This window comes from Oryctolagus cuniculus, chromosome X (assembly GCF_964237555.1).
Source record: "Oryctolagus cuniculus chromosome X, mOryCun1.1, whole genome shotgun sequence".
Taxonomy (NCBI): domain Eukaryota; kingdom Metazoa; phylum Chordata; class Mammalia; order Lagomorpha; family Leporidae; genus Oryctolagus; species Oryctolagus cuniculus.
In genome coordinates, this window is record NC_091453.1 from 96,753,076 (window position 1) to 96,780,039 (window position 26,964).

The 26,964-nt window shown below is 40.6% G+C and overlaps 1 pseudogene; it reads right to left on the reverse strand.

Annotated features, from left to right (window-relative positions):
• Positions 1-24,274, reverse strand: part of LOC100348433 (RNA-binding protein 34-like) — a 91,269-nt pseudogene extending 66,995 nt beyond the window's left edge.
• Between the last annotated feature and the right edge of the window lie 2,690 nt (positions 24,275-26,964).

Sequence of the window (26,964 nt, forward strand, 5' to 3'; positions counted from 1 at the left end):
TTTACTTGAAAGTTAAGTTACACAGAGAGAGCAGGAGAGGCAGAGAGAGAGAGAGAGAGAGAACGAGAGAGAGAGAGAGAGGGAGAGAGGTCTTCCATCTGGTGGCTCACTCCCCAACTGGCCTCAACTGCCGGAGCTGCACTGATCTGAAACCAGGAGCCAGGAGCTTCCTCTGGGTCTCCCACGTGGGTGCAGGGGCCCAAGGGTTTGGGCCATTTTCCACTGCTTTCCCAGGCCACATCAGAGACCTGGAAGTGGAGCAGCTGCGACTTGAACTGGTGCCCATATGGGATGCTGGCACTGGAAGTGGCGGCCTCACCCGCCACACCACAGCGCAAGCCTATTATTTTATTTTTTTAAATATGTATTTAATATTTGAAAGGCAGAGTTACAGAGGCAGAGAGAGAGAGAGAATCTTCCATCCACCAGTTCACTACCCAAATGACTGCAATGACTGGCACTGTACCTGTCTGAAGCCAGGAACCAGGAAATTCTTCCCGATCTCCCATGTGGGTACAGGGGCCCAAGGACTTGGGCCATCTTCTACTGCTTTCCCAGGCCGTAGCAGAGAGCTGGATCGAAAGTGGAGCAGCAGGGACCCCATGTGGGAAGCCGGTACTGCAGGTGTTGACTTTACCCATCACAGCACAGCGCTGGACCCTCTAAACTTTAATATTACTGACATTTGGGCTGGATGATTCTTTGCTGGCAGGGAAGAGGAGGCTGTCCTGTGCATCATACAACATTTAGCAGCATCCCTGGGCTCTACCACTATCTTCTGATAGCACCGTCCACCCCTTCCTCAGTATTGAACATCAATAACATCTTCAGACATGCTCTCTGAGGGTCAAAACTGGCCCTGTTTGAGAACCAGTGCTATAGACATAAAAGAGGTTTCATAACTCTAAAAATCCTTTGTTAGCACTCATATCATTGTACATTTTTAATTTTTCTCTTAATTATATATACCCACTTGGAAGTAAGGGGCTGTGTCCCTCCTAATACTTAGCCTAGTACCTTGTACATACTGACTGATTACTTCTTTCCTTATACTAATCAGCTATCTATTATTTCTTAGCATAAATCAATTCACTTGCATTTTAAAAATTCATAAAATGTGCTGCTTAGTAAATTGAGAACCAAGTTCAGTACATAGAGAATATTTTATTCAAACATTCCAATCTAAACTTCTTAAAAATAACATAATGTGGGGCCGGTGCTGTGGGGCCATATTCCTGTTTAAGACTCTCAGTTTTGGGAACCTGCACTACACCACACTTGAAAGTAAGAAATTATAATAAAAGGCAGAACATGATAAATGGAGAGAAAGACTCACGTTCTGTGATCCGCACGGGAGGAAAAGACAGGGCTTGGGACCCACGCCACAAACAAAGTTAAAAGCATGATACTTGTACAAACATAAGTGCCAGCATCCCATATGGTCTCTGGTTCTAGTCCAGGCTGCTCCTCTTCCGATCTAGTTCTCTGCTGTGGCCTGGGAAAGCAGCAGAAGATGGCCCAAGTCCTTGGGCCCCTGTACCCATGTGGGAGACCTGGAAGAAGCTCCTGGCTCCTGGCTTCGGATCGGCGCAGCTCCAGCCGTTGGGGCTAATTGAGGAGTGAACCATCGGATGGAAGACTTCTCTCTCTCTGCCTCTCCTCTCTTTGTGTATAATTCTGACTTTCAAATAAGTAAATAAATCTTAAAAAATAATATAATGTGTGTTTCTTAATTTCCTGGGATGTACAAATTTAACAAATTAAATATTTTAAAATCAAATATCATTTACTTTCTGTGTTTTTCTTTCATGCGATGAAAACATGGCTGAGTGATTATCTGTATATGGTAAGCATTTATTCTTAATTGATTTTGCTTAGCTTATTAATTAACATGTTAGTAATCAGAGAATATTTGAAACTTTGGCCTGTGTCTATAATATTCTAGAATCACTTTCTGGCAATCTAGGGACAAAAGTTATCATAAAGGAGTGAAGGCATTGTTTAATAAAGGTGACTATACCAAGAGGAATGAATTTACAAGTTGGAAATCAGTAAATGCAAGGAGAGGTATATGTTCCAGTTCTAAAATGTTGCATAATCTTCAGGTCATCACCTTAAATATCTTCTTTGGCTGAATGGTTACGTTAGAATAGGTAGTCTGTATCACTAATGAATGTTTTGGATAGGAAACAGAACATAACTGCAGAAGTATCAGGGGAATTCGAAATAATGACTAGAGAAATGATGATCCTTTATTCAAAGTTCCTTTTTTTTGTATTTAGCAACCGAGGGCTTAAAGTATAAAAAAGAGGTGTTTTCTCAAATTTCTTTAAATTTTAAATATTCATTTATATGAGAGTCTGTGAAAAAGAAAGAGAGAGTGCTCACATCCACTGGTTCACTCTCTAAATGCCCAGGACAGCTGCAGAACACGCCCCCCCCCCACACACACCCCAATTCCCCTACCAAGAATTTGCATTAGCAGCAAGCTGGAGTCAGGAATTGGAGCTGGCAATGTCACCCAGGCATTTTAGTATGAAACTTGAATGTAGTAATTGGTGTTTTAACTGCTAGGCCAAGCGTCAATTGTATTGCATCACTGATATCAGTCTTTACCATCATTCTAGCCACTTTTTGAGCCATTTAACAAAGTTCTCTAGAGCACTTCTTCTGTTCTGCTAAATAATTTGACATATTGCTTTCTGAATCTATGTATGTTTCCATCAATTTTTCCAAAACCCAAATACCATTTGCATAGCATTAACACAATTAAAAATAATCTTGCATATGGATATTTATAATCCTCACAGTTTTCCACTTACTGAATTGCCTTTTACCTTTTAAAAACATTTCGTTGTGAAATATAATATACATATTAGATAGGCATAAAGCATAAATTCACAGTTAGATGAGTAGTCATAAAGTGAGCATCAGTGTCAAAGATTTCAATTTCTTGACCACCAAAGTCATGAAATAGAACATTGCAGGCCATTGCTATGGTTGCTGTGGTGTAGCTGGTAAAGCTGCCGCCTGCAGTGCTGGCATCCCATATTGAGTTCCAGCTGCTCCACTTCCAATCCAGCTCTCTGCTATGGCCTGGAAAAGCAGTAGATGATGGCTCAAGTCCTTGGGTCCCTACACCCATGTGGGAGACCTGGAGTAAGCCCCTTGCTCCTGGCTTTGGATAAGCGCCTCTCCTGCCGTTGTGATCATCTGGGGAGTGAAACAGCAGGTGAAGACCTCTCTCTCTTTGCCTCTGCCTCTGCCTCTGCCTCTGCCTCTCTGTAACTCTGCCTTTTTTTTTTTTTTTTTTTGACAGGCAGAGTGGATAGTGAGAGAGAGAGACAGAGAGAAAGGTCTTCCTTTGCCGTTGGTTCACCCTCCAATGGCCGCCATGGCTGGCGCACTGTGCTGATCCGAAGGCAGGAGCCAGGTGCTTATCCTGGTCTCCCATGGGGTGCAGGGCCCAAGGACTTGGGTCATCCTCCACTGCACTCCCGGGCCACAGCAGAGAGCTGGTCTGGAAGAAGGGCAACTGGGACAGAATCTGGCGCCCGGACCAACCAGGACTAGAACCCGGTGTGCCGGCGCCGCAAGGCGGAGGATTAGCCTAGTGAGCTGCGGCGCCAGCCTCTGCCTTTCAAATAAAACAAATGCAAAAAAAAAAAAAAAAAAAAAAACGCTGGCAGCTCACTAGGCTAATCCTCCGCCTGCGGGGCTGCGTCGCCGGCACCCTGGGGTCTAGTCCCGGTCGGGGCACCAGATTCTGTCCCGGTTGCTCCTCTTCCAGTCCAGCTCTCTGTTGTGGCCCGGGAAGGCAGTGGAGGATGGCCCAAGTGCTTGGGCCCTGCACCCGCATAGGAGACCAGGAGGAAGCACCTGGCTCCTGGCTTCGGATCGATGCAGTGCGCCGGGTGTAGCGGCCATTTGGTGGGTGAACCAACGGAGGGAAGACCTTTCTCTCTGTCAAACTCTGCCTGTCCAAAAAAAAAAAAAAAAAAAAAGAACATTGCAGAACATTGCAAGTATCCCATATTATCCCTATGTATCCTTTCATGATTATAACTCCTTCATTACTCCAATTAACCACTATTTATGTGTTTTTCAGACAATTATTTCTTTTTTTAAAGTAGATGTGCCACTCATATATGCATCCCTAGAAATTTGTAATTTAGATTTGCATGTATTAAAATTTATATGAAAGCTGTCATTGTATGAGCTTTTTTTGTGTCTTGCTTTTTTGTTAAGCATATGTTTATGAGAGCCACCCATGTTTTTGCAAATGTCTTTAGTTCATTTTCATTGCTAAATAACATTCAACAGGATGATTATTCCAGAGGTTATGTATCCATTTTGCTGTTAATGGACTTTTTGATTATTTCCAGTTGTTGGTTATTAGAAGCAATGCTGTCTTTAACTTTATTTTACATGTACCTGCTGCATGAGTGGAATTCATAGTTCAGAGAGTATCTTTATCCTTAACTTTAATAGATAATGCCAGTCTAGATTCTAAAATGGAATTTATACTTCCACCAGCAGTGTGTGAAGATTCTGCAGTGATACTTGGAATCTTCTTGGAGTCTTGAGTTTTGCCAAGCAAGTAGGTTTTTTTTTTTTTAATGATTTGAACATTTGGATTAAATTTGCATTTGCCTAATAACTAATAAGGTTGAGCACCCTTTCTTCTTTTTTTATTTTATTTATTTGAAAGACAGAGTTACAGAGATAGGTAGAGACAGAGAGAGGTCTTCCATCCACTGGTTCACTCCCCAGATGGCCGCAATGGCCAGAGCTGTGCTGAACCGAAGCCAGGAACCAGGAGCCTCCTCCAGGTCTCCCACATTGGTGAGCACCCTTTCAAATGTTTACTGGTCTTTGGGTGTCTTTTTTTTTTTTTGTAAAGATTTGTTTTATATTTTATTTGAGAGGCAGAGTTACAGAGCAAGAGAGATAGAGGCAGAGATCTTCCCACTGCTTCACTCACCAAATGGACACATGGCTGGAAGTGGATGCGTCTGAAGCCTGGCGCTTCTGCCAGGTCTCCCATGTGCTTGCAGGGTCCCAAGCACTTGGGGCATCCTCCACTGCTTTCCTAGGCCACTAGCAGGGGGCTGAATCAGAATTGGAGCAGCCAGGACTAAAACTTGGGCCCAGTTGATTTGCCAGCTCCACAGGCGGCGACTATATCTTCTAAACCACAGTGCTGTCCTCTTGGGTTTCATCTTTTGATAAATGCCTGCTTTATGACTCTTAACCTGTTTTTTTGGTCTGATTATCTTTTTCTTATTATCAGCCTTTCGTCAGTCATATCTGTTGTAAATATCTTTTCCCCCTCTTGGTTTACATTTTTATTTTCTCAGTGCTGTCTTCTGTTCAATAGAATGTTTTAATTGTAATGTAGTCTAATTTATCTGTCTTAATGGTTATGGTTAATGTTTTATGATGCCAACATAAGAAATTCTCTCTTATTTTAAAGTCAAGAAGATAACCTCATGTGTTTTCATCTAGAAGCTTCATTGTTTTCCTTCTCATATTTAAGGATACAATTACTTCCCCTGCTCTGATTATTATTCTTTATCCGTAGCTCTTGAGCTCCTCCTCTGATCGTACTAAATACTTACACTTCTAGGAACTATTTCTGATGTTCTTAAATTATCTCCTTCCCTTCACACTTTCCATCATTTTTCCATAATTATAAGGAATTGAGTATAAAAATTGGTTTACCTATTCCTTGAATTGATCAGCCACTTGTAGTGAAATATTTGATATTAGCCATTTACATCCAACCTGAATAGACTTCTATTTACTTACCAAGTTTTCTAAAATCAGTAACTCTTTTATTTCCTGGTCACAAAGTACTTCCTTGTAAGTAAATTAACAGAATAATGTTATCTAGTGAAAATACATATTTTTAATTCCACAGAGAAAAGTTTACTTTGATGCCGGAGGTGATTGACTGATAGTATTTGGAGTATTTGTTAGTCTGAGCTATCACAAGACAACATATCTGAATTTTAAGCAAAATGATTCTTTTAACATTGGCACTGAGTTATCATGCTAATGGCTTAAAGACTTGGTGACTACTTCTAATGGGTAAATTACAGTGTAAAAACCTTCTGCATGCTCCTACTTGCCTAATTATTTAACCAATGTTTATTATGATACTACTGACTTTACCTTTGCCATGGCCTTAAACAAAATTTATGAATATGCTGGAATATTGAAAGTATTGAGTTAGGGGCAAATATGCATTTTCCAGTTGCATATTTTTTGAGAATGTTGGCTTGATTATCATTTTTGCGCAGCCTGTTTGGTTTTGATTTTGTAACAACTACCATCATCCAAATATCTATTGCATTTCATGAGGGGGCAGATTCCCTGTAGCATCCTCCGTTCCATTTGTGCATCCAATTGATTGCAGCTGTATGCAGAAGAAAGGGAACAAATGTTTTGCTAATTTTACTGCCAAGAAGTAGATTAAATTTGGAAACATATCGTTGATGGACAATTAAAACTCAACAACATGGGATTTGCTAACTTAAAGCCAGGAAGCAAAGATAAGGGACTTCACTGTTTTCAGCTATGGTTCTTGTTTATGTGACTGAGGTTCTGAACATTTAACTTTACCATTTAATAGAGATTTATTTCTATATAATTTTTACTAAATTTCTAAATAGTTAATTCCTTTCTACAGTAGCATTTTTAAAATGCTTTGCTTTTTCAAAGTTGTAATTTATACACTATAAGAGAAAAAACCAGCTATTTGTAAATCAAAAACATCTGAAACCTACATGCACGCACACATATACACACAGAGCTGGATATAGAAGAATGTTTTGTGACATGACAGTAGAAGAGGAGGTTTCTAAATCAGAAAATCCATTGTATTGGAACACATATCAGAATAATTTATGAAAACTAACAAACAGGTTTATTTTGTTTACTTGTTTTTGGTTTAATTTAAGATCTTTGAGTGTCATTCATTTTAGGATAACTAGGTCTCAGACATGGGCAGAGTCCCTAGTGCCTCTTTTCAAATTATACTCTTGCCTTGATTCTCTTCCTCTGCTGTTGATTTGGCCTAATTCAGCAAAATGCCTTAATGATCTCTATTTGAAGGGTTTCTTCTTTAGTTAGAAAAAATCTGCTATGGATCATTGTGCTGTCAGAAATCCATGCCCCTTCAACTTGATGAAGGCACTGGCAACGTGACTGCCTGGGATGTCAGTTGGGCATAGATGGATATCCTGGAGGTTTCTCAGAGAAATCTGACAAATTCTTGGCAGGGTAGTCACTGTTTCTAACAGATTTCATCAGCACCATTCTGTCAGATGGAGGAACATTTAAACACCAACCGGGTGTATTGAACACCAGAGCTGCAGAGCTGGCAGCATCACATAGATTTGTGAGAGAACATTGAGATGAACTTGTAGCAATCATCAAACAGCTGCAATCAACCCTCATGTCATGGGAACACATTTTTTTCCAGACTGCAACATATCAAAACAAAAGTTCATTGCTAGAGGCCAATGGGGAAACTGTATGAATGCCAGGATTTAAATAATTGGGTAAGGTTTTGATCGTCAATTTGAAAAAAAAAAAAGAAAGAAAAGGAAAAGAAAAGAAAAAAGGTATTGAGTGTTGCACACATGCAGGCCTGCAGTGGTCAACTCTTCATTAGAGTTAGTGGATGACTTTTCAGTAAATGACTGTTTTTGTTCTCTTAACAGTATACTTCTGACCTCTGCCTTCTTTCCCAATACTTTAGCTATTTTTCAAGGCTAGGATGGCATAATGGAATGTAATTATATCTTTTCCCTGAAATTTGTGTTGTAATTTGACTTGTTGATAGACCTCAGTGTCAGGGTTAATGAATAGTGTTATAGGGCTCTGAAGACAACTGGGCCTGCTGCAGATAATAGTTCATTTCTGGAATGTGCGCCTTATATCTGTTCTATAATGCTTTAAAGATTTTATATCAAAGTGAAGTGGAGAATTTAAGTGAATATTAAGATAATTGGATAATACAACTTCAATTTTTTTTTTTTGACAGGCAGAGTTAGACAGTGAGAAAGAGAGAGACAGAGAGAAAGGTCTTCCCTCCGTTGATTCACCCACCAAATGGCCGCTACACCCGGCTCACTGCATCGATCCGAAGCCAGGAGCCAGGTGCCTCCTCCTGGTCTCCCATGCGGGTGCAGGGCCCAAGCACTTGGGCCATCCTCCACTGCACTCCCGGGCTACAGCAGAGAGCTGGACTGGAAGAGGAGCAACCGGGACAGAACCTGCGCCCCAACTGGGACTAGAACCTGGGGTGCCGGCGCCGCAGGTGGAGGATCAGCCAAGTGAGCCACTGCGCCAGCCAAGGATAATACAACTTTAAACAAACTACTCTGCCTGAACTGCTTAAACAAATCCGAGGAAACACATTTCCCCTGAGTTGTCCATTTAAGTGCTTGGGTTTTATAACAAATTTGTTTTTATTTCCAACAAGATCTCTCTCTCTCCTTGTCCCCTTTTTAAACCCCCCCTTTTAAGATTTATTTTTTATTTATTTGAAAGACAGAGTTACACAGAGAGAGGTCTTCCATCTGCTGGTTCACTCCCCAGATGGCCGCTATGGCTGGAGCTGCGCTGATCCAAAGCCAGGAGCCTGGAGCTTCTTTTGGGTCTCCCACGTGGGTGCAGGGGGTCCAAGGACTTGGGCCATCTTCTACTGCTATCCCAGGCCTTAGCAGAGAGCTGGATCAGAAGAGGAGCAGCCTGGACTAGAACCGGCGCCCATATGGGATGCGGGCGCTTCAGGCCAGAGCTTTAACCTGCTCTGCCACAGCGCTTGGCCTATCTTCTGCTGTCTTCCCTAGTACATTAGCAGGGAGCTAGATCAGAATGGGGACTGGAATTGATACTCTGAAATCAAGTGACATAATGATTGCTTTAATTGGTGAACCATCATGTCAGCACCATCCCTCCACATCCTAAGACTAAACTGTGTAGTTAATGACCTCGAATGTGGATGTTAATGATCTGAAACAATAGCATGGCCAATGGCAGGCAATGAATGATAAAATCTAGGAATGATCTTTCTTAAAATCAGCACTTCAAAGTAGATCATTAAAGACTAGGGTAAAAGTTCTTTCCGAGAAGTGAGATATTCTATAGCATTTCTAAATATCTAGAAGAAAACTATTTGCTTGAAAATAATCTCTAGGCCGGCGCCGGGGCTCACTAGGCTAATCCTCCCCCTGCAGCGCCAGCACCCCAGGGTTCTAGTCCCGGTTGGGGCGCTCTCTCTCACTGTCTAACTCTGCCTGTCAAAAAAAAAAAAAAAGAAAATAATCTCTAGATGAGTTAAAATTCAGAACTTGTTAAAACTGTATGAACCGATAGGATTTCTTCATGTTATTTATTGTTTGAAAGTTCAAACTGTTGTCTCATGAAAGAATTTCAACGTGTTTTAAATGTCACAATACTTAGTTCGATAATTGAAAAATTGATATATAAAGGATACATAGGAGTAGCTAGCTAATGTCATTTGTTCCCTTATGGTCAAATAAAGTCTTAAAACTTCAGAAACAGTGGCTGGTGCTGTGGTGTAGTAAGTTAAGCCTTCTCCTGCAGCACCGGCATCCCATATGGGTGCCAGTTCAAGTCCCAGCTGCTTCACATCTGATCCAGCTTCCTGCTAATGCACCTGGGAAAGCACCAGAATTTGGCCCAAGTACTTGGGCCCCTGTATCCACATAGGGGACCCAGAAGAAGTTCCTGGCTCCTGGCTTTGGATTGGCTGGGGAGTGAACCAGCACATGAAAGACTTGTCCCCTCTCTCTCTGACTCTGCCTCTCAGAAAAAAAAAAAAAAAAAAAAAAAAAAAAACCTCAGAAACTAAGACCTTAGTGGCGCCCCAACCAGGACTAGAACCCGGGGTGCTGGCGCTGCAGGTGGAGGATTAGCCAAGTGAGCCGCGGTGCCAGCCCTAGGGACATCTTAACCATTTTGCCAAACACTTCTTTTGAGATCCTTCTTTCAATTATGCTGTTTGTAAATCTAGAATGAGATTCATGCAGCGTATGGTACTTCCTTTGTAGTTTTTGAGGAACACTAATACTGTTTTCCATAACAATTGCACCGGTTTTCAATCTCACTCACAGTGCAGAGGATATCAATTTCTCTACATCCTTACCAATACTTCTTACCTTTTACCTTTTTGATGTTAGCTATTCTTTTTTTTTTTTTTTTTTTTTTTTGACAGGCAGAGTGGACAGTGAGAGAGAGAGAGACAGAGAGAAAGGTCTTCTTTGCCATTGGTTCACCCTCCAATGGCCGCCGCGGTCGGCGCGCTGCCGCCAGCGCACCACGCTGATCCGATGGCAGGAGCTAGGTACTTATCCTGGTCTCCCATGGGGTGCAGGGCCCAAGGACTTGGGCTATCCTCCACTGCATTCCCTGGCCACAGCAAAGCTGGCCTGGAAGAGGGGCAACCGGGTGATGTTAACTATTCTAACAAGCATGAGGTGATATCTCATTGCACTTTTGATTTGTGTTTCTCTGATACTTAGTAATATTGAGGTATTTTTATATTCTTGTTGGCCACTTGCATACCATCTTTGCAGAACTGTCTATATTCAATTCCTTTGCCCATTTTTAATAGTTTGTTATTGTATTATTTGTTGTTGTTATGTAGTAGGAATTCTTTATATATTCTGGATATTACCTTCTATCAGATATATAGTTTGCAAATTATTTCCCCCATTCTGTAGGTTGCTTTTTCATGTTATTGATTGTGTCATTTGATGCATGGATATCTTTATGCTTGATGTAGCACCATTGGTCTGTTTCAAATTTTATTTATTTATGTTATACTATGAAGTCATTGCCAAGTCCAGTGTCATCAATCTTTTTCCATTTTTCTAGAAATTTAGTTTTATGTCTTTATTCATGTCTTTAACACATTTTGAGTTAGATTTTTTTAATGAAATAAGGGTTCAACTTCATTCTTTTATTTGTAGATATCCACTTTATCCATCATCATTTGTTGAAGATGTTGTCCTTTTCCCATTGAGTGTGCTAGACACATCTTAATAATAGTCTTTCAATCCATTAAAATGGATTTATTTCTTTCCATTTGTGTCTTCCTTAACTTTTTCAAGCAATATTTTATAGTCTTCAGTGTATAAGTCTGTCACTCCCCTTTGGCTAAGTTTGTTCGTATTTTATTCTTTTTGATGCTATTTGTAACTGGAATTGTTTTTGTCAATTTCCTTTTCAGATTGTTCATTTTTAGTGTGTATAAGCAGAATTGATTTTTTTAAAGATTTATTTATTTGCAAGTCAGAGTTACACAGAGAGAGGAGAGACAGAGAGAGAGAGAGAGAGAGAGAGAGAGAGAGAGGTCTTCCATCTGATGGTTTACTCCCCAATTGGCCGCAACTTGGGCCATCTTCTACTACATTCCTAGGCCATAGCAGAGAGCTGGATTGGAAGTGGAGCAGCTGTGTCTCGAACCAGCGCCCATATGGGATGCCGGCGCTTCAGGCCAGGGCATTAACCCGCTGGGCCACAGCGCCAGCCCCTAGAATTGATTTTTGTAATTATCACTTTATTTATTCTTTAAATATTTATTTTATTTATTTGAAAGGCAGAGTTACAGAGACAGAGGTAGAGACTGAAAAAAAGAGAGAGACATCCTCTCTATCAGCTAATTCACTTCCCAAATAGCTACAATAACCAGGGCTGGGCCAAGCCAAAGTCAGGAGCCTTGACACCTTCATGATAAAAACATTTAACAAATTCAATGGAAAAATACCTCAACATACCCATTTCTGGAAAACACAGAGCTTTTCAATTTTTTGAATCATACTCAATGGTGAAAATTGGAAGCTTTTCTTCTTTTTTTTAAATATGGAGTTATTTTATTAAAAAGAAAGCAAATTAGTGCAAAGTATCATTATTGTTTTTTTTTGTTTCTTTTAAATGAAATTACTTTTTATTCTGTATAACAAAACAGGTTCTTTTAAATTTTATTCTTAAAGGAAATTCTTCTAAAATAAGACTTTCATATCTTGGAGACTTTATAAAGATTATCCAGTTTAGCCTCTTGTGTCTAAACATGCCAATACCCAAGAATCTATTTGTTGAGATTCCAGAGATGGCAAATTCAGAGCATCATTTATATATTCTTTTTTTCAACTTTTATTTAATAAATATAAATTTCCAAAGTACAACTTTTGGATTATAGAGGCTTTTCCCCCCATGACCTCCCTCCTACCCGCAACCATCCCATCTCCCACTCCCTCTCCAATCCCATTAACATCAAGATTCATTTTCAATTATCTTTATATACAGAAGATCAACTTAGTATATACTAAGTAAAGAGTTCAACAGACTGCACCGACACAGACACACAAAGTATAGAGTACTGTTTTAGTAGTAGTTTTACCGTTAATTTGCATAGTACAACACATTAAGGACAGAGATCCTACATGGGCAGTAAGTGCACAGTGACTCCCGTTGTTGATTTAACAATTGACACTCTGGTTTTATGTGTCAGTAATCACCCAAGGCTCTTGTCATGAGCTGCCAAGGCTATGGAAGCCTCTTGAGTTCGCCAACTCTGCCTCAATTGAGATGATCATATGGTGATTTTTTTTGTCCTTCGTTTTGTTAATATGGTGCATCACAAATTTACTATTTTTGTATGTTGAAGCACTCTTGTATTCCAGGAATAAATCTCGGTTTGTCACGGTGTATAATGCTTTTAATGTACTGTTGCATTTGATTTCTTAGTATCGGGTAAAGGATTTTTACTTCAATATTCTCCAAGCAGAGATACTTGTTTTCAGTTTTCTTCTCTTGCATTTTCTTTGGTTTTGGTGTCAGGGCAATGCTGGCCTTACAGAATGTGTTTGGAAATCTTCCCTCCTCTTCAAGTTTTTAGAGGTTTCAGGAGGATCAGTGTTAATTCATTAAACATTTGGCAGAATTATCCATTGAAGCCATATGATCCTGGGCTTTGCTGTGTTGGGAGGTTTGTGTTTGTGTGTGTGTGTGTGTGTGTGTGTATAATGTGCCCACATGTGTGCACTTGTGTGTCTGTGTGTCTTTAAGGAGTAAAAACACTTAGTATGAAATCTACTCTCTGAACAAAATTCTAAGTGTACAATATAATGCTGCTAACTATAGGCACAATGTAGTATAGCAGATCTCTCGAAATTGCGTGCTGTATAACCAAAAGTTTATAGTCATTGAAGAATTCTCCATTTTCCCCTGTCACCAGCTGCTGGTAACAACCATGCTATGCTCTGTTTCTGTTGACTTTTCTTTTGGAGATTATTTATTTAAAAGGCAGAGTCAGAGAGAGAGAGAGAGAGGATCTTTCATCCTTTGGTTCAATCCTCTGGTGGCCCCAACAGGTGGCTGAGCTGAAGTCAGAAGCAGGAGTTCCATTCTGGTCTCCTCTGTGGATGGCAGGGGCCTGAGCACTTGGGCCATCTTCTGATGCCTCTGCAGCACATTTTCAGGGAGCTGGATCAGAGGTGGAATAGCCAGGACCCAAACCTGTGCTCATATGGGAGGCTGGCATTGCAGGTGGTGGCTTAACCTGCTGAGCCAGAACACCAGCCACGAGGTTAACTATTTGAGATACTTCACAGACATGGAATCATGCACTGTTAATCCTTCTGTGACTGGCTTATTTCACCTGGTATGGTATTCCCCAAGTTCATTTGTTTATTGCAAATGATAGGATTTCCTTCTATTTGTCCATCGCCTTAACCACTTGTCCCTGAGGATTTCCTTCTATTTGTAAGGCTGAATAGTATTCCTTTGTGCATGTGTGCCACTTTTCTTACTCATTCATCTTTTAATGAGATGTGCATTTTATATACACGTGTGCTGCTCGTCACGGGGCAGCAGGTCCGATAGAGCTCCTCAGGGCCAGCTGGATGATGAGTGTCGGCGGCACAGGAACCACACCAGAGCTGGGAGATCAGTCAACGCCCAGGGCGCAGCCGGGTTCTCCACTTTATTGGGAGGGGAAGAGCTTTTATAGACACAGAAAGGGGGCTGTCCAGGGCACAGGGGAACCGAGCCAATCAGCTGAAAGGTAAGGCAGGACATGAGCCGGGTACGCCCTCAAGGGCCTATTAGAGCTGAGGAAACATACTGTCCACGAATACGGAAGTCTCCTGTCAGGCTAGGTACCTTCCCCGGGGGCCATCTTAGGTTGTTGGAAACGCTGAGTCACTGAGATGGGAAAGTGCGGCAAACTCGAGCAAAGGCTTAGAGGCCTTGTCGAGCAAAGGCTTAGCAACTTTATTGCACCCCCCCACCCGCAGACCTGTACATAAAAATGTTAAGTAATACTTTGTGTTTTTGTCTTTTTCATAGAATACATGCACAGATGCCCTTCTGAAACTGGGCTTTTTAAACACATTATGGTTTTTAGACTTATCCTTGTAACACATATAGTTCATTCATTTTCTTATTTTATAATGTTCAATTAAATGACTATTCAGCTGTTTATTGAGCCATTATTATATAGAGAGACATTCACATTTCTCTTCCAGGCTGCCATTGTTACGAAAAATGCTGCAATAAGACTATTTTACTGTGACTGCTCTATCCATGTTATACATCTAAAAACAGATTTGCAGAATCAGAGACTATGCATGTCTTCAAAGATACTAGATATTTCTAAATTTCTCCCTCATAAGGTGTACCACTTTATGCTCCTTGCAACAGGGAATGATAATTCCTTTTATTTCATGCCCTCATTAATATCTGGCATTTTGCATTTAATTTTTACAAATGTGAGAGGTTCAATATGGGATCTTAATTTGCATTCATCTCTTTTATGAGATTGAGCATATGTTTTCAGGCGATTGGTGTTTTGTATTATATAAAATTCCTACCTACCAATTTTTTTTCTTTTTAAAAATTTTATTTATTTTTATTTTTTAAGGAGCTATTGAATGCATTTGATTTTCAGGGTCACAGCAAATCCATGATAACTAATACAAAAAAATTCTCATCAATTCTCAAGTTACTGTGGTATTAATACAAAGAGAACAGATTGTATGTAGCTCATTGATACAATTCTAAGAATATAATGATGCTTCCTTTCTTCTTTCCCTCCCTCCGTCCTCTCTTTTTTCTTTTTAATTTTTGAGATAGCATATTTTTAATTTACATTATAGTCAAAGGCTTAATGCTCCACTGAATAAAGATTTCAAAATGTAAAATGTAAAAATACCATAGTTCAGTAGGAATATAGGAAAGGGCTATAAATAATAATGAAATGAAAATATGTCCATTTCACTCATGCAGTAAATTTTAAAATAATCACAGATCATTAAAACTACAGTAATATACCATTCTTTTTGTTTTGCTTTTTCACTTTTAAAAAATTAGTTTCTTTAAGGTTTTTTTAAAATTTATTTGAAAGGCAGAGTTACAGAGAGGCAGGCAGAGACAGAGGCAGAGGGAGAGAGAGAGAGAGAGAGAGATCTTCCATTCTCTGGTTCACTTCCCAAATGGCTGCAATGACTACAGCTGGGAACTGCAAATGGGGCAGTCAGTATTCAGACCAGCACCCATGTGGGATTCCAGCACTGCAGAATGGGGCTTTAACATGCTGCGCCACAGTGCCAGCCCCTAATTGGTTTTTAAAAGATTCAATGTGGTTTGTAGATACAATTCTAAGATAATAGTGATATTCCCTTCTTCCCTCCTCTTATTCCTCCCCCTCCCTCCCTTCCACCCTTCTTCCTTTTCCCTCTCTTTTTTTTTAGTTTTTGAGATAACATATTTTAAATTTACATTACAGTAAAAAGGGTTTAGCAAGTAAGAAGTTTAACAAGTAAAAAAAAAAGTTTAATGGGAATATAGAGAATGGCCTTAAACAAAAATTGAATGGAAATATGACAATTTCACCTACATACAGTAAATTTTAAAGTAATCACTGGTCATTAAAAATATAGTAGTATAACATTCTTATCCATTGGTTTCACAAAGGTACAAAGCAAAGTTTTACAAAACTATAATTGCAGCAATACTGATACAGACATTTCTTTTTTCTTTCTTTCTTTTTCTTTTTTTTTTAATTTTAGCTCCCACATCTAAGGGAGAAGATGTAGTATTTGTGTTTCTGTTTCTGGCTTATTTCACTCAACAGAATGTACTCCAGTTGCATCCATTTTACAGTACAAGATAGATTTTCATTTTTTTATAGCTGAATAATATTCTATTATATATACACACACACACCACATTTTCTTTATCCATTCATGTGATGATGGACGCCTTTGTTGGTTCCAAATTTTGGCTATTGTGAACAGTGCTATGCAGGTATCTGATTCATTGTGTTCAATCAAGTTTTTTGGGTATATATCCAGTGGTGGGATTCCTGGATCACATGCAAGTCTATTTCTAGTTTTTTTAAGAAATAGCCACACTGTTTTTCATCGTGGCTGCACTGATTTACATTCCCACCAACAGTGTATAAGCATTCTCTTCTGTCCACACTCTTGCAAGCTTTTGTTACACTCTGTTTTGGATTTTAGCCATTCTGGCAGGGATGAGGTGATATCTCATTGTGGTTTTGATTTGCATTTCTCTGATGGCTTGTGATATTGAGCATTTTTTTTTCCATATATTTGTTCTAAACAAATTTTAAATATAGAATATTTAGGATGATAATTCCTTAATTAAAAGGTTCTATTGGGGGGCCGGCACCGTGGCTCACTTGGCTAATCCTCCAACTGCAGCGCCGACATCCCATATGGGCGCTGGGTTCTAGTCCCGGTTGCTCCTCTTCCAGTCCACCTCTCTGCTGTGGCCCGGGAAGGCAGTGGAGGATGGCCCAAGTGCTTGGGCGCCTGCACCTGCATGGGAGACTAGGAGGAAGCACCTGGCTCTTGGCTTCGGATCAGTGCAGCACCAGCCATAGCGGCCATTTGGGGAGTGAACCAACGGAAGGAAGACCTTTATCTCTGTCTCTGTCTTTCACTGTCTAACTCTGTCTGTCAAATAAAAAAAAAAAAAAGAAAATAAAAAAGGTTCTATTGGGGCCAGTGCTGTGGTGTAGTCGATGAAGCTGCCACCTGAGGTGCCGGCATCCCATATGGGTGCTGATTTGAGTCCTTGATGTTCCATTTCCAATCCAGCTCTCTGCTTTGGCCTGGGAAAGCAGTAGAGGATGGCCCAAGTCCTTGGGCCCCTGAACCCTCGTGGGAGACCCAGAAGTTGCTAGCTCATGGTTTTGGATCAGCACAGCTCTGGTCATTGCAGCCATCTGGGAAGTGAACCAGTGGATGGAAGATTCTCTCTCTCTCTCTCTCTGCCTCTCTCTAACTCTGCCTTTCAAATAAATAATAATTTTTTTTATTTTTTATTTATTTGAGAGGTAGAGTTACAGACAGTGCGAGGGAGAGGCAGAGAGAAAGGTCTTCCTTATGTTGGTTCACTCCCCAAACGGCTGCAATGGCTTGAGCTGTGCCAATCCAAAGCCTGGAGCCAGGAGCTTCTTCCCGGTCTCCCATGCAGGTGCAGGGGCCCAAGCACTTGGGCCATCTTCCACTGTTTTCCCAGGCCACAGCAGAGAGCTGGATTGGAAGAGGAGCACCCAGGGATTAGAACCAGCGCCCAAATGGGATGCTGTGCCGCAGGCAGAGGATTAACCTACTTCGCCATGGCGCTGGCCACAGTAAATTTTTTTTTAAAGAGGTTGTATTGAGACTGCATAAGATGGTTTATGTATAAGGAAATGACTGCATGTTCTACAGTTTCTGGACTCACACTTCCTTTAATAAAAATTTAATTCCTTTTTTTTCGTAAATTCTTGGACCATCAAGAAATTCTATAGTATTTCCAGGAATGTCTCTCTGTGTGTATGTGTGGAGAGGGTACTTTAAAAAGTATATGGAAAATGGAATTGAAAGCTAAGTTTTTTTGTTGCCAAAAGTGTTGAAATCCATGCATAGCATTTTCTTTTTTCTTTAAAAAATTATTTTTTTATTTATTTAAAGGCAAAGTTATAGAGAGGGGAGAGAGAGAGAGAGAGAGATCGATCTTCCATCCACTGGTTCACTCCCCAAATAGCTCTGACATCCAGGGCTGGGCCAGGCTGAAGCCAGGAGCCAGGAGCTTCTTCCAGGTCTCCCATGTGGGTGCAAGAGCCCAAGCCATTAGCAGGGAGCTGGATAGAAGTGGAGCAGCCAGGACTTGAATCTGTGCCCATATGTAATGCCAGTGTCGCAGCCCAAGGGTTAACCCACTATCTCACAATGCTGGCCCATTGCATATTTTTTTTCATAATGTGCATTTTATATGAACTCTTTGGAAATCCCTTTATGCATAGAGTTCAAAAATTTTTGCACCAAAATAAACTTATCCTTTAATTCTAATTTTACACAAAATTTTGAAGTACCTTTCTATATGTTTGTGGGGGTCGATAAGACTGGAGTTTATGTGAAAGTGTTTCTATTTTTCTGTTATCTCTCTTTCCAAATTATCAGTCACAATTTATTTCTATATTCCTGTCATTTTGCTTCCTGCAATGGCTATACACTGCTATACATCATTCTGAGGGTGGAAAATATTTATTCATCAAAAAAAATCTGCAGTATTAATGCTAAAGTGCATAACTTGAATATATTTGTGAGAAATGTCAAACAATCCTGAATTTGAGAATATTCTTCAAATAATTAGCCATATTCTTAAAAAATGTAAAGCTCAAGATAGGCAAAGTGTTTGAGGGACTTTTTCTGATTAAAGTATACCTGACAGGTAAATATAGTATTTATTAGATCCTGGATTCAGAGAAATATATATAAATGTGTAAATTCACTGGACTGGAACAGTTGACAGAATGTGTTGTACTCACATACTGGAATGAGCTGGGTTTGAGTCTTTGCTCCACTCATAATTCCAGTGTCCCTGTTAACCCACAGGTGATGGCTTAATCACCACAGACATGGGAGATCTGGATGGAGTTCTGGGATGCTGGGGCCAGCTTTGACCAGCCCTGGCTGTTGCTGGTATTTGGGAAGTGAATGATCTCTGTTTCTCTCTCTCTTTTTCTTTTGGTTTATTTGGTTTTGTTTTCTTTCCTTTTTTAAAAGATTTATTTGAAAATTAGAGTTACACAGAGAAGGAGAGGCAGAGAGAGAGAGAGAGAGAGAGAGAGAGAAACAGAGAGGTCCTCCATCTGCTGGTTCACTCCCCAGATGACCCCAGCTGCCAGAGCTGCGCTGATCCGAAGCCAGGAGCCAGGAGCTTCTTCTGGGTCTCCCACATGGGTGCAGGGGCCGAAGAACTTGGGCCATCTTCTACTGCTTTCCCAGGCCACAACTGAGAGCTGGATTGGAAGTGGAGCTGCTGGGACTCGAACTGTCGACCATATGGGATGCCAGCACTGCAGATGGCGGCTTTACCCGCTATGCTACAGTCTTTTCATGAAATATGATAAATCACTTTAAAAATTTTAAAAAGTGTTTGCTTAACTGTTCAAAGATTTTTTAATAAGGAAATAAACCCTTTTACCAATAGTTTGTTAATGGAAAAGGAATGTAGAGAGTAGTAACTTATTATCTTCCATTTACCAAATACCTTGAAAAGGGATTTTGATATTTTTCCCATGAAGAATACATAAAGGAACTGGGACATAAAGAACACTCAAATGCATGTAAACTATTGATATTATTACAGATCAGCAGCTATAAAAGTTCTTTTTGTCTCCTGTGTAATAGGCCTCAAATAAGAGGTTTCTATCCCTGGGCTGCTTATTTATGTCCTGTGGAGAACTGGGCGGTTTTAATAAGTTGTATTTTCTTCAGTGCTTCCACTCTTTATTTGGAGTAACAAACCACCTCTGTTGGAGTGATGTAGAGAATAGAAATTTTGTGAAGCTCATGGATTTTGGGAGGCAAGATTTAGGAAAGGGCAGAGGGAGAATAAATTATCTCTGCTACACCATATTCAGGACTTTGGCCAGAAAAACACAAAGGCTGGGTGTGGGCTTTTCAGCTGGGACCTGGGATCACTTGAAGGCCTGTTCACCCACATGTTCTGCATTGACATGCAGGGCCTTGAAGACTAAGGGCTACCACTAGGAGCACATACATAGGGCCTCTCCTTGTGGCTTAGTGTCCTTATAGCATGGAGGACTATGATCAGACTTTTTAGATGGTGGCTTGGGACAAAGACAGTAGAAACTGCATCACCTGCTCTGACCTAGACCTGGGAATCAGGAAATCATGCAGCTTCTCTTTGACAACATCCTGTTGATTACATGGGAGGCAAAAGCCCATCGAGTTTCAGAGGGAGGGTTTATAAACCCTTCCTCTTAATAGGAAGAGAATCATGTTAAAATTTTGGAAAAGAATGTGAGATGCTTTGAAAAATACAGTTCATCACACTAAGCCCTTTCCATTTCAAAGAAATCACTCCTCTGCCTCAGACTTTTTGCCCTTCTCCATGTTTACATCTAATTCTTTAATTTTACAGCAAAGTTCAAGAAAAGCTGTTTTCTAAAGTCTAACTACACAATATCACTAGTAACTATATCAATTCTACAAAAAATAAATCTTTTTTTTTTAATTTTTATTTAATGAATATAAATTTCCAAAGTACAGCTTATGGATTACAGTGGCTTCCCCCCATAACGTTCCTCCCACCCGCAACCCTCCCCTTTACCACTCCCTCTCCCCTTCCATTCACATCAAGATTCATTTTTGTTTCTCTTTGTATACAGAAGATCAGTTTAGCATACATTAAGTAAAGATTTCAACAGTTTGCTCCCACACAGAAACATAAAGTGAAAAATACTGTTTGAGTACTAGTTATAGCATTAAATCTCAATGTACAGCACACTAAGGACAGAGATCCTACATGAGGAGTAAGTGCACAGTGACTCCCGTTGTTGACTTAACAAATTGACACTCTTGTTTATGGCCTCAGTAATCACCCTAGGCTCTTGTCATGAGCTGCGAAGGCTATGGAAGCCCCCTGAGTTCACCGACTCTGATCATATTTAGACAAGGCCATGGTAAAAGTGGAAGTTCTCTCCTCCCTTCAGAGAAAGGTACCTCCTTCTTTGATGACCCGTTCTTTCCACTGGGATCTCACTCATGGAGATCTTTCATTTAGGTGTTTTTTTTTTTTTCTTCAAAAAATAAATCTTGAAAACTTGATAAGCCGGTGCCACGGCTCACTAGGCTAATCCTCCGCCTTGCGGCACCGGCACACCGGGTTCTAGTCCCGGTTGGGGCGCCGGATTCTGTCCCAGTTACCCCTCTTCCAGGCCAGCTCTCTGCTGTGGCCAGGGAGTGCAGTGGAGGATGGCCCAAGGACTTGGGCCCTGCACCCCATGGGAGACCAGGATAAGTACCTGGCTCCTGCCATCGGATCAGTGTGGTGCGCCGGCCGCAGCGCGCCGGCCGCGGCGGCCCTTGGAGGGTGAACCAACAGCAAAGGAAGACCTTTCTCTCTGTCTCTCTCACTTTCCACTCTGCCTGTCAAAAAAAAAAAAAAAAAAAAAAAAGACTTGATAAAAGGGAGTAACCAAAAATTGAAACATTAACAGTGTATTATAGAGGCATGCTTTTTTTAAAGATGTTTTTATTTATTTGAATGGCAGAGAGGCAGAGGCAGAGAGAGACCTCCCACCCACTGGTTCACTTCCCAAATAGCTGCAACAGCCAGATCTGGGCTGATCTGAAGTCAGAAGCCAGGAGCTTCTTCTGGGTCTCCCACGTGTGTCCAGGGTCCCAAGGACTTGGGCCATCTTCTGCTTTCCCAGGCCACAGCAGAGAGCTGGATCTGAAGTGGAGCAGCCAGGTCCTAAAATGTTGCCCATATGGGATGTACTGCAGGCAGCGACTTTGCCTGCTGCGCCACAGTGCCAGCTCCAGAGGCAGTTTTTTTATTTACTTCATTTGAAAGGCAGACTGACAGATAAGGAAGGGGAAAAACAGATATCTTCCATCTGTTGGGTTACTCCCCAAATGACCAAAACTGTCTGGGTTGGGCCAGGCTGAAGCCAGGAGCTCCATATGCATCTGCCATATAGGTAGCAGGAGCCCAAGTACTTGGGCCATCTTCTGCTGCTTTGCCAGGCACATTAGCAGGGAGCCGGGTTGTACATGGAGCATATGGGATACAGGCGTCCATCGCAGGTGGTGGCTTAACTAGCTGTGCCACAATGCTGGCCCGTAGAGGCATGTTTTTATGTTGGTAATACATTCCCATTATTTTGAATAAGAATCTCTGGTGATGAGGCCTGTCAATCTATACTTTAATAGCTTTCCAGCATCACCTGGGAGTTTTGTTGAAAATGAGCATCTTAGCATCTTAGGTCTCTCTCCAGATATACTACTCAGAACTTTTATTTTAACAAGATGCTTGGGTGCTTAGTATGAAATTTAAAGTTTGGGCACCTTTGGTTTAAATGATTCTGGTGATCTGAATGGTGTGTGACCCAATCCCTTTAAAAGTAGGATTCATCAGACTGTGACTTGGTTCATTTGAACGAGAGTAATGTACTGAAGTGATAGAAGTTGAGGTCCTAGAATATACATTTTAGTAAGCTTCTGCTATCCAAGTGATTCTTATACCAATGGCAGTTTGAGATCCACTTCTCGAAAACAATGAGAATCATTGCATCAATGTTAACATTGCCCTTAGTGTGAACATCACATCAGCAGCATTAGTATCACCTGGAACTTAGACCTGCATGTACTCAGGTAGGTGCTACTCAGACTTACTAGATGAGAAGCTCTAGGGATGGGGCCTGGAGTTCCGTTTTTGAGCAAGTTCTTTTTGTGACTCTGATGCGTCCTAAGGTTTCAGAGGTGCTGTGCTAACGTATAGACAATGTACCCAGAAATGGTTTTCCTAAGATTATTAGCTTACCAGGCAGGGAAGGGTCTGTCCTGTTTGCTGACATTAAATAGTTTCATTCGGTTTTCCAAATCTTGTTAACTACATTGAATACAAGTAATTAGAAATTATAAACATTATTTTATGTCAGTGCTTTCATTCACTTATTGCCAAGTTTACATGTCAGCAGACTACTTTTATGTACACGTCCTCATTTTTCCAAGCTGTCACATGCATTTCATCAATACTAAATAGCACAGAATATTTCACATAACCCATTTCCATTATACCATTTTATATTACAGATGAGTGACAAGTGTAGCCTTTTCAAATCATATGCAAGTGACTTGTAGCTCACCTGTACCTGTTGTCTACAAAATGTTTAGTTGTCACAGAGATGACAGCCTGTCTGACAGCCTGACTCAGAAGCAGTGTTAATGAAAGGGAACACCTGGGCAGAGCCGCATAGCAGACTCTTGCTCTAGCAGCGGAAACAGCTGTGGTTTAGAGCCTGCCAAAAAAGGTCAGGAAAGGCAAGCGGGCGTTGCAGAGGGGGGAAAAAACCCCCAAAACAAACAAACAAACAGAGCAAAACTTGTTTCCCTAACATGCTGTCACCACTGGATGTGTGACAGTGACTGGAAAGGGGCCCAAAAGGTGTCTCTGGTGAACAGGTTTAGAAGGAAGCACCACTCTCTGAGAAAATGAAGTCCATTTTTGAGGGGAGGAAGTTCTGCCCCTCTGTGTTCCCACCGCGCATGTAGCTGTGACGTTATTACGCTAGCATCGTTTGAGCAAGATTTGGCTCCCACATTCCAGTGACGGGGAGAGGGAGAGCTCTTCCATCCACTGTTTCACTGCGCAAGTGGCTGCGAAGTTTAGGGGGGCTGGGCCAGGCCAAAGCTTCTCTGCATTTCCAGGGCATTAGCAGGGAGCTGCATCGCAAGGTGTGCAGCTGGGACTCAAACTGGTGCTCCTATGGGGTGCCGTGGTCTCAAGTGGCAGCTTGACCTGCTTCAACAGAACGCTAGCACCTCAAGCAGGTGTTTAGTCCTTAAGTCATAAGTGAGTTGTGTTAACAGGGTGGAAACTTAACCCAGTTGTGGTGTCTAGCCATTGGGGTCTAGCGGGAGGATTGTACGTCATTGGGGGCGTGGCCTTGAAAGGCTGTTCGCGCGAGAGCCTTGGTTATATAAGCCCGAGTGAGCGTAGGCAGTGTGCCTCTGCTTCCTGATTGGTTGTTACTGTTTTCTGGCCTCACTAGAAGCTGAACCAATGGGACGCGCCCTTTCTTAGCCCGAGGACTTCCAAAACTATGAGTCAAAATAGACGTCTTTTCTTCGTAAATTGCTTTAGATATGTAGTTACGTGGTGAAAAGCTAATATAGATTGCCATGTACACCACTTTGAAGGTTTAAGAGAATTCTCACTGTTATGCATTGGCACATAAACAGCTGCAAGTTTGTAGAATTAATGTGGCTGATAGCTAGTATTGTACTCATAATTCTGTGTGATGGATATGTCTGAGGAAATATATTCGGAAATTGGACAGAAAACTGAGTGCAGCTGTGTGAGGTCGTCTAAGACATGGCTGTTACAGGGAATAAACGGTAAGATCTGTTTTGTAAAACTAGATGTTTGTGCATTAAAAAAACTGGAAGGAACCATATCAGCTGTAAATAACAATGTATGAGTGGTGGAATTATGTTTATTTGGTCTTTCTATGTCTATGGCTTTCCTAGTTATCCATAATAAAAATGTATGACTAAGAGTTACTTTTAAAACTTTTCAACGATAATGTGGTTTTGCTTGATGAAAAGGGTACTGAAAATGTAGACATTTTACCACTAGTAAATTAAATGCAATGCTTTGGCTAGTGTCTGGTTTGGGGTCCGCAGCATTGATATCTTGGGACTTCAGACATGCACCGAAGACCACCTGAATCAGAATCTCCAGTTTGACAAGATTCCCAGGTGTTGTCTATCCACAAGATTTCTGGAGAAGCACTGAGGTAAGGCATTTATCTTAGGATAGAGACTCATCCATGCTAAATATAAATATGTTAAATTCCTCTATAAGCTTTTGCAGTCAACAGATTTCAGCCTGCCTAAGATTGAAATGAAAATAGAATTATTTTCCAAATAGGGCCTGTCTACTTAAATGTTACCTAGGCATCTCAATGGAAATTGAGTCTCTGCAAGGGAAAATTTATTAAGAAGGGAAAACGAGACCAAATGCAGATTATTTCTCATTAACATAATTTTGGATTGCAGAGGTCCAACACCTGGAAATAGATCATTGGCAACCAAAAAGGATAGGAATTCCCATGGTGTGGTTTCTTTCTGCAGTTTCAGGGTAAATAGCTCCACAAAAGCTTAGATTGTAATTATTACACTTGGTAGGTTTTCTAAAACTACAGCAATGCAAAAATCATTTGTAATTGTTAGTGTACTTTTTACCAAAGTAAACCACAGCAAGCCCAGACTCCTGTTTTCTCACATAACTTATGCCTCTGTTTTTTTTTATACTCTTCTATAAATTGTTACCCAATAGACCATTTCATTTTTTATCCAAAGTTATTCAGTAAACATGTCAGAATGCTAGTAATAGGTGATCTATATATGCTATTTTAAAGTGGTCAGTTCACAGATGAATTAAAAATTTGCAAAGGTCATCAGAGAAGAAAGTGTATTGATATTTCTAACTTTAATAATGATGTTATTTCCTCTCCCCCGTTTTGTGTGTGTGTGTGTGTGCATGCATGCATGACTTATGAGAGAAACAGAAGGAAAGCAGCATGATGTACAGTTTCTACAATTTAATGTGCATGTGAACCACCTGGGAGTCTTGTTAAAATGCAGATTCTGAATGTTAGTGAGGTTGCAGTGGAAAGAACCCAGGCTTCACAGGCGAAAAACAAGAAAATAGCAACCAATTGATCTTGAATAAGTTAATGTAATTGGTCATTATTTCAATTCTTAGATTTTATCATTTGTATACTGGGGAATAAACACTGAGGATCCAAAAAACAAAATAATGTTTGTAAAATACCTACTACCTGGAGGAAAAAAACAAACAGTACTCATTAGATGGCTGCCATTAAGTTGATGGTTTGGCATATACAATACATTGAAGGAAAAGAAATGTCAAATGAAACAGCTACCATATGTCACAGCGTGAAATCACCAGCTTGTTATAGTTGCCCACTTTCAGTGCTCTTGGCTGAAGGGATTGTCCCCCTGGCTCATGAACTGACAAAGGGCAGTGGGATGCTACTATTGTTTCAGCATTCCTGACTTCAGTCTAGAACCACTTCACTGAATTTTGTCATTAACAGTGTTTCTTAGCACTTTTCCCCCATTGTTTTGGAGTTCACTGATTTTTGTGGTTTTTTTTTTTTTTTTTTTTTTTTTTGGTTAGGACTTCATTTTTTTTTCTTTTTGTTAAAAATTGAAATTACCTCCATAAGCTTTACCTGTAGTTCCAACAACATTCTGTTTCTACCAACAGATCATTTTGTGAAGGTCCTTGAATTCACCACAGTCCTTGAAAGGGCAGGGGAGGGGGAAAAGATTGTTTAAAACTTGCCAATAAAGATATTGGAATAAATTTTGACAGATTTATTAGTCAAATATTTCAGTCCCTGGCTGCACATATAGATCCTCACACAGAATCCCCTGTACACACATAAAATGATTCCCTCATTTCCCTTCATGGTTGTATCATTATACTAGAATGACCTACTCAGCAGACAGGGAGAGTTAAAAAGGGAATTTCAGCCGTGGGTGTTGCTGGTTTGTATCCCAGGAGTTCCATTTCCTTGCATACTTTTTATACAATACAGGCTTAGTTCACAAGCCCCCCTTGCACAATGAGGTATTATGAGTTAAACATTTTTCTTAGTCAAGTTTGAATGACTGAAGTCTGTTGATGCTTTTATAGCTCACCTTCTGTGGACAGTAGTGAAATCTCATCAGCTGAGCATTCATTAGGTCCAGAATGACTAGTTGGACTCTTTTGTTAGCTCTTTTGAACTTATTCCTGTTTTGTTCACATTTTCTAGAACTGGTCCTATTTTCTGGCACA